Raw genomic sequence first — 8,893 nt, 5'->3', positions numbered from 1 at the left:
TGGTCCACTAGGAAAAGAAATGGAAGGTTACACCAGATAATATCTTTATTAGGGCCAACTAAAATGTCACTTTAAGGCTTGGTCACTGCAGTGTGACCTTTTAGTTGGATAGTCTACTGTTCCTGACCTCAGTAAAAGTTTTAAAATGGTTACTTTGGCTAGATTGTGTCTACTGTGGAAAGGAAAAGGAGTATTGTAGGACTAAAAATTTTTTTCAAACACAGCATATATTGGCAGCCACAACCCCGCCCTACGTTTCAAAACACCAAACTGGCAAAAATGCATGTAATTTTCAGCTCCTAGTCATCTGTATAGATCACAGTGACTATAAAAGCTGCCTCAAAACTAGCATTCAAAATATTAACTGTCACTTGCTACTATGTTAATTAACAAGTCAACAAAACCAGCAATTAGAGGGCAGAACTCTAAATCTGATAGTATCTTACAAAGTAAACACTGGAAGGTAGTTTCACTGTGTAATGCATCCTTAAACAATGCAGCAATTTGTCTACTCTCATCATTACAGCTTAGTATATAGTAGTTCTGCATTACTAAAACTGCAATATTAAAAACTTACTGGAGGCCGTCCTACTGAACTCAATTAAACTTCAGAATAAGTATCTTTCTGATTAGGCACTATTTATGGGACAAAGTGGCAACTGTAGGCTTCTTTGATAGCTAGTGTCTGGGGATAATTTAATAAAGATAGATTGAATAAATACTGTATGTACAAATCAGAAAGGCCAAAATATTGAATGATAACCCTGTGAGTGGAAGAAAAACACTATTATTTGCACCCAGAATTTAGTTTCTCTCCATCAGGACTTGGAATTGGCTGGCTTGCTATGACCAGAAACAACATTTATCTTTCCAGTGCCATCTTCAGGAAGGTTGTGGCTCCATACACATTATATTTTTAAGCACCTTTCCCCCCTCAAAGAATTGTAGGCATTGTAGCTTACTCCTCAGAGAGTCACAATTCCAAGCAACCTTTAAAGAACGACAGTGCCCAGAATTGTTTGAGAGGGCAATGTGCTTCAAATGTGCTTTGAAGGTATGGCGTATATATAAGGCTGCAGTCCAAAGCTGGCCAATACATTTGCTAGGGGCAGCCAGAAATGTCACAAAGAGTTGCAAACTTTTCAGTACTTCAGAACACTTCATCAGGCAAGATGTTATACAGGGAAGTGGGGTGGTGGTGGAGGAGGATTTAAGAAAAAATACAAAAAGTTAGATTGAATGGGAGTAGCCATAAAGTCAGCTTGTAGGTTACACAGGGAGCTGCCTTATACTGAGTCAGACCATTGGGTCCATCTAGCTCAATATACACCAGGGACGGCCCACCCATGAGGCATGGTGAGGTGACCGCCTCAGGTGGCAGGATCCACAGGGACAGCAGATCCAGCCTCCAAGGAACACACTGACCACTGCCACAGCTGCAATGCCAGCAGCAACTACAGCACCCACTCTCATGCTGCCTTGACAGCATCTCCTCCCACCCTTGTTTCTGATGTCAGACCTCACCTGGAGTACTGTGTCCAGTTCTGGGCACCACAATTCAAGAAGGACACTGACAAACTGGAACGTGTCCAGAGGAGGGCAACCAAAATGGTCAAAGGCCTGGAAACGATGCCTTATGAGGAACGGCTAAGGGAGCTGGGCATGTTTAGCCTGGAGAAGAGGAGGTTAAGGGGTGATATGATAGCCATGTTCAAATATATAAAAGGATGTCACATAGAGGAGGGAGAAAGGTTGTTTTCTGCTGCTCCAGAGAAGCGGACACGGAGCAATGGATCCAAACTACAAGAAAGAAGATTCCACCTAAACATTAGGAAGAACTTCCTGACAGTAAGAGCTGTTCGACAGTGGAATTTGCTGCCAAGGAGTGTGGTGGAGTCTCCTTCTTTGGAGATCTTTAAGCAGAGGCTTGACAACCATATGTCAGGAGTGCTCTGATGGTGTTTCCTGCTTGGCAGGGGGTTGGACTCGATGGCCCTTGTGGTCTCTTCCAACTCTACGATTCTATGATTCTATTCTATTCTATGATTTATTCCTCCCTTGTTCCTGATGTAAATTTTCAGTCCTATCTTCTTCCCTGGCAGAGAGGTGGGTGTCATTTTGTGGTTCACCTCAGATACCAAAATATCTAGAGCCAGCCCTGGTCTACCCTGACTGGCGGTTGCTCTCCAAGATTTCAGGTAGTGTTTTATCCCACCTCTACTTGGAGAAGCCAGAGATTGAACCTCGGAACTTCTGCAAACAAAGCAGATGCTCTCCACTGTACAATGGCCCTTCCTGCAAAGATGGGGATTGCAGGCTGAATAAATTTCTGCTAGGTGCAATAAGTAATATGATTTACAGTGAGTTATAGCCATTCAAAACTCGGAGGTCTGTACACCCACACATCTGTCCATCCTCCAACCAGACAAGCAAGAGGTATCCCATTTCAAAGACACATTCCAGCCATGGAACTCAAGTACACCTGTATAGGACTGCACTGTAATAATTGTGTCAACACATAGCTGCTTCTGTTTTGTGAATTGTATTCTTTGGGATTATTTTTAGTTGCCATTTTAATTGAACTTGCGTAAGGTGACTTTTTATATATGATCATAAGGAATATATTTATAACCAAATAAATGCATTCATCACCTGGGGTTGGAACTCTCTTGCTAATGTTAGTTTGGAAGAAGAGGTAGATTTCAAAATTTATTTTCTTATGGTCCAAAGGCCTGTTATGGGGCAGGGGAGTAGCAGAAGCACAGGACAGTGCTCTGAGAACAGCTGCATGTCTCTGATCCAGAGGTGTCCCAGGAATATTGAACCTGGGAGTAGGCTCCTGACTGGGCCCTTTGCCTTTGAAAATGTTGAGAGGGTATACTAGTTGTGGAAGCAGAAACAGTGAGTAGAACAGCAGAAACAGCTGTTAACTGAAGGCAGCCATTCCAATAACTCAGATGTTCAGAGATGCACGTAGTAAGATTTCCCCAGCTTGGCCTTTTGCTGTGTTCCAATCTGGCACTACAAACTGTACTAATAAAGAAGGCTGTGTATTCTCCATATGGTAAAATTTGGAGATAATCTGTTTATCTCCATAGACCTAACTATTGTCTCAGAACCATTATGAATGCTTCTAAAAAAATAAAGTTAATTTTTAGTGCATGATTACTCATTTGAGATATTAATAGCTCTTTGTACTTTTTTTTAAGCTTTACTTTCTCTCTTCCCTCCTCTTCTAAATCTGATCTTATCTCTTCCATGAACTGCATGACTTCTTGTTTCCTGCTCAATATCTTTTTCTCTTTCAGAATATATTTGTGTGTGGTATATATTTTGTTAAGTTGTGGGTGAACATATCAGACGACACAGCGATTCTTCAAACAGCTCTTGTTTATTCACAGGCCAGAACAGAACTGAACTGAACTGAAGGGTTTAGCCAGCCTGCTTATATAGAGCTCCACTACAACACAACTGAAACAACTTTCTGTAACTATCCAATCACTAAACGTCACTTTCAATCCCTTATTTGCATATGTGGACCTGAGTGAAAACTATCTACAGTATCCCCGCTGGCCCAGGGTGAGAACTTCAGTACATAACATATTTTTAAGCTCCTACTTCATCAGGCGGTTAAAAATCATCATTGAAGACAGCAGGATGTCTTCAAATAGTACATATTATTGCTTAATACTTAACAATCGTCATACTCCCACTAACGATTTATTAGCCTGAAAGTAACATACTGATTCCCATTGTTTACTACTAACTTTAAAACTAAAGAATTCAAATACTGATTTTAAACCTCTTTTAAAGTTTAAGGAGCGAAAGTTTTCAAAGCTGGCAAACTTTTCAAAGCGTCCAACAACAATTACCAGAATCTGGCAAAACTTAACTTTTTTTGAAAGTGACATTGATATGATTTAAAAAATACTAGTTTACACATAATAATTCAGGGCCAGGTATATCTGGGAATGAAAACAATTAACTCATTAACAGTTTCAACTAAAGTGTAGATGCAATATTGAGACATTATCACCCCAAACCTGGAATGTTTTTGGGAGTGGGGAGCAAGAAAAGGCCATGCCCAATAAAATCCTTATCCATTGACAGGATGTAAAGAGTTGGTAGAGAAGTGACTTAACATACACAACCATTCACACTTTTTCAGGTTTCATTGCACTTCAATCTCATGCTTCTCACAAGTGCAGCTGTGAATTCAGATAGAATGTGCACTGTTCAAATTCTCCAGCATAGTGGAACTAAATGAGTGCAGTTACACTTGGAGACTTTCATACCCAGAAAGTATAAAAGCATAGGACACTACTATATTTTGCACATACTGCACTGATTATGAGTAAATTAGGATTGTTCTGTTCCAAGGAAAATAGATATGTCTGCATCTCTGTACTAATTCACTTCAATGTTTCCTATTAAAATTTAATTATTTAGTTAGTTATGTAAACTGCACCCCTCAAACAGCATTAAACATATACAGTGGTACCTCGAGTTAAGAACTTAATTCGTTCTGGAGGTCCGTTCTTAACCTGAAACTGTTCTTAACCTGAGGTACCACTTTAGCTAATGGGGCCTCCCGCTGCTGTCGCCGCATGATTTCTGTTCTCATCCTGAAGCAAAGTTCTTAACCCGAGGTACTATTTCTGGGTTAGCGGAGTCTGTAACCTGAAGTGTCTGTAACCTGAAGCATCTGTAACCCGAGGTACCACTGTATATTCTAAAATTATCCAGGAAAGATGCAGTTATCTGTATGTATTTAGCTTTATTGTTTTGCTTCTGTAACTTGCATCATGTGACAGTGCTTGTGTCCTCAAAGACATAAAACAGAAAATCAAACCATCCTAAGGATTTATTTTAATATATTTTCCATTATTACCAAAATAGTTTGTATTACATGAATTAGAGGCAAGTGATTCTTGGAAATATTGTTTTATTTTTATTTTTTGAAACACCATAACTAGTTTGACAGCTTGCACTTTGTGTTTGTACCTTATAAAAGTTGAATCCTGATCTCACTATAATTAACAGACAGTTTTCTATTGAGCTGGCAGCAACAGCAGCACCTGAAACTGTTCCCAGCTAATTAGTATAAAGCTCTGCTGAGTTTCAGTCCTGGGCATAATGCAATTATATAGCAATTTAAACAGTTGCATGATTCAAGAGTTATTAAAAATATTCTAGTCATTTGTCATAAAGGCACTCTAGAGCCTTCACTTGGAAAAAGCACCAAATCCTTTATAACAGAAATATATCAACCCCCACCCTATCCTCCACATTTGATTGCAATGCAATTCAGAGTCAAATATATTAAAAATATCCACATGGGAGAGCTCCTGGAATTGTACCACTTGATTGTTGGTGCATAATTATTCAGTCTGACTAATACTCACAGACTAGCAGCACAATCCTGTGCATACTGTTGTGAGTTTTTGCAAGGAGAGGTGGGAAGCTGTATGCCTGAGTCCCTTCTAATTCCTGGATCCAAAAGAATTCCTTTGCTGGAACAGTTAGTTAGAAAGACAAAGGCCAGAGTTGAGCTAGAAGCTGAAAGCAGGCTGGGCAGCTGAGAGACAGAGTCATGCTTGATTTTTACTTGAATCCAAGGCTGCGACTATGGGATAAACAATACCTTTTTGGGGTGTTAATGGTAGATATGTGTAATTAAACCATATATCATAAAGACACCACAGTCTCCACTGTCTTTCATTCTGAGGAAGCAAACCCTGGGTAAGCAGCTGGACTCTTGCACTGCTCAGATTGAGGTGGCATGCAGCAGTACATATACAGAAGGCACTTCAGTAGGGTTCCACAGCAAGAGCTACAAGAAGATTCAGCAACCGTCAGACTCCAAGCATACACAGAGACTGCACAATACAAAGGAAAGGGAGGGCATATATTTCAATATAGCACCAAAAGAGAAGACGAGTGAACATGGATTCAAGATTACCCCAGATAGGGAAAGGGAAGAACTAGGACAGGCAATAAGGGAAACCACATATTAACTTCTTACAGGAGCACCTAGATACAGGACATCAGTTTAAGCCCCACCACGGGAAATAACAAGGCACAACTACCTTATTGTAAGATAAAGGTAAAGGACCCCTGGATGGTTAAGTCCAGTCAAAGGCAACTATGGGGTGTAGCGCTCATCTCGCTTTTCAGGTGGGGAGGCGGTCTTTGTCCACAGACAGCTTTCTGGGTCATGTGGCCAGCATGACTTAACCGCTTCTGGCACAACAGGACACCATGACGAATACTAGAGTGCATGGGAATGCCGTTTACCTTCTTCCCACAGCGGTCCCTATTTATCTACTTGCACTGGTATGCTTTCAAACTGTTAGGTTGGCAGAAGCTGGGACAGAGCAACAGGAGCTCACCCTGTCGCACAGATTCAAACTGCCGGCCTTCCAATCAGCAAACCCAAGAGGCTCAGTGGTTCAGACCACAGGGCCACCCATGTCCCCTACAACTTGCTTTTTGTATGCCTAGACAGCAGGCAAAAGAGAGTGCTGTCATGGCACAAATCTACACTGTATACTCCACAGAGCAGCTCCCTAGACAGCCAACCAGCCATTTTAAATCATTGTAATTTAATCAGATTTTTAAATAATAAAGCTTTATAATATTTCTTCAGTATTTCATATCTGTAAGTCAGAAATAGTGGTTTAGCCTCACATGTCTATGATGTTTTAGATCTAAACTCTCAAAGGGCTTAAACAAACAGTCATTATTTGGACCACACCTGTGAAGTGTGTAATTGAGATTGTTCTATAGTTATAGAAGTAACACAGGGAAGGAACATTGAATAAAACTGCATACTTGAGGGAATTTTCAATGTAATGAGTTAGGCATCAGGGACGACAACTGTTTTGGATAACAAGGAGATGCAGGTAACTGAAGCTTATATACAGATGGTATCCCAGAATATACTGCTTCATAATGAAAGCTTCAGGTCCAAAGCAACTGACCATCACCATAAAGATTTAGAGAAAGAATGTAGTATTGCAAACAGGTAAGGATCAGTCCCACCACCAGTCCCAGACCCTTACGGATGCATCACAGGAAAACACCCAAGTCTGAACAAAGCTATAATTTCTCCCAGATCTTTATTCTGTTAGAATAATTCTCATCATATACCCACAAATGGAACCTTAACATTATTTTTCAGTTTTGCAACTACTGGACCCCTGTGCCATTTAGATGAAGCTACAGGTGCATGCCTCCATGCCATGTAGGCACCAGAATCAGAAATGGGCAAAAACAACAGAAGTGGAGCACCACCACAAATAGAGAAACACAGCAGTATTCTTTATTTCTTACTGCTGTGTAAATATGAAGGAACAACATATTGCTAATAAGGACAGTACAATGGAGATGTGTGCTTTTTTTTTGTATGGCTGCAAAATGAGGTATTCCATCATAAAGTTAATCTTTAGAAGAAGGAAACATAGTGACCTATCAGTTCAAGCAGCACAAAAGCTACAATTTCTATTTGCTTCAGGCAAAGCTAAGAAAGGTTTCTAAACAGATCAGATTCACAGTTTGTTTCATTCTTGTCAGCCTTTAGCAAAACACTAAAATTAAGTATAAGATCCCATTTTTCTCTGTGACAGATGATCAATCATCATCAACAATTTCAGCATGTTTTACTGCAAATAAATTTTGAATCCTCTTGTTGTAAGTTGAATCTTGAAATAAACTTGCATTTTGGCTCCCAGTGATCTATAGGACACACCACTATATACAGTAGTAGATAGGTAGCCGTGTTGGTCTGCCATAGTCAAAATAAAAAAAATCCTTCCAGTAGCACCTTAAAGACCAACTAAGTTAGTTCTTGGTATGAGCTTTCGTGTGCATGCACACTTCTTCAGATACACTGAAACAGAAGTTGCCAGATCCTTCTATATAGTGAGAAAGTGGGGAGGGGTGTTACTCAGAAGGGTGGTGGGAATGGGAGATAGGCAGATAGCTGAGAGAGCCTGTTGACGACTCTTAACGACTGTAATAGGTCTTACAGGAAAAGGCAAGGGGTGAGAGGGTGAGAAATGGTTTAGTCATGTATAGTGAGATAAGAATCCAATGTCTTTGTTCAGCCCAGGTCTTTCCATGGTTTTAAGTTTGGTAATGAGTTGTAATTCAGCAGCTTCTCTTTCCAGTCTATTTCTGAAATTCCTTTGTAGTAAAACAGCTACTTTGAGATCTTGTATAGAATGTCCTGGGAGATTGAAGTGTTCTCCTACTGGTTTCTCTGTTTTGTGATTCTTGATGTCAGATTTATGTCCGTTTATTCTTTGGCGTAAGGTTTGGCCTGTTTGTCCAATATAGAGAGCTGAAGGACACTGTTGGCATTTGATGGCATACACAATGTTAGACGATGAGCAATTAAATAGTCCCGAGATGGTATGTGTGATGTTGTTGGGACCAGTAATGGTGTTGTCCGGGTGTATGTGGCAGCAAAGTTGGCATCTGGGTTTATTGCAGGCTCTGGTGCCAGTGTCTGTGTTAAGTCTGGTTGTAGTATTATTGTGGGTTAGGAGTTGTTTAAGATTGGGTGGCTGCCTGTAGGCAATGAAAGGTCTTCCTCCCAGAGCTTGAGAAAGAGAACTGTCATTGTCCAGGAGAGGTTGTAGATCTCTGATGATGCGTTGAACTGTTTTAACTTGGGAGCTGCATGTGATGACTAGAGGTGTTCTGTTATTTTCTTTTTTGGGTCTGTCTTGCAGCAAGTTCTCTCTGGGTATCAGTCTGGCTCTGTTGATCTGTTGTCTAACTTCATCTGCTGGGTATTTTAGTTCTGAGAAGGTTTGCTGTAGATCTCTTAGGTGAGAATCTCTGTCTGTAGAATTGGAACAGATGCGGCTGTAACGTAGTGCCTGGC

This window comes from Podarcis liolepis (assembly GCF_965112155.1).
Source record: "Podarcis liolepis genome assembly, chromosome: 3".
Classification (NCBI taxonomy): domain Eukaryota; kingdom Metazoa; phylum Chordata; class Lepidosauria; order Squamata; family Lacertidae; genus Podarcis; species Podarcis liolepis.
The sequence above is the reverse complement of the archived record's forward strand: the minus strand, read 5'-3'. Positions refer to the sequence as shown.